The sequence below is a fragment of the Alligator sinensis genome, unplaced genomic scaffold, assembly GCF_000455745.1.
Source record: "Alligator sinensis unplaced genomic scaffold, ASM45574v1 scaffold527_1, whole genome shotgun sequence".
Taxonomy (NCBI): domain Eukaryota; kingdom Metazoa; phylum Chordata; order Crocodylia; family Alligatoridae; genus Alligator; species Alligator sinensis.
In genome coordinates, this window is record NW_005841958.1 from 3,443,870 (window position 1) to 3,444,261 (window position 392).

Here is a 392-nt window from a genome sequence, read left to right on the forward strand (position 1 = left end):
GTTAGGGAGGCGCATACCATTCGGGGCTGAGGGGACAGACCAGTCTAGTTGGGGGGAGGTGGAAATCTGTGGGAGATACCGTTCCGGGCGGGGAAGAATAAACCATTCTAGTGAAGACGCGGTGGGGTGGGTGATAGCATTGCGGGCTGGTGGTGGGACAGATCTGGGTTCCCCTAGGGAGATACCATTTGGGGCTGGGAGGGACACACCATTATAGGGTGTGGAGGGTCCGTTAGGGACAGACCACTCGAGTGGGGGGGGCAGATACCATTGGGGCTATGGGGCTACATCAATATGGGGAGGGCGGGGGAACAGACCATTCTGAGAGGGGGCGCTTTGGGAGATACCATTCGGGCTGGGGGGAACAAACAATTTGGGACTGGGGGACAGAG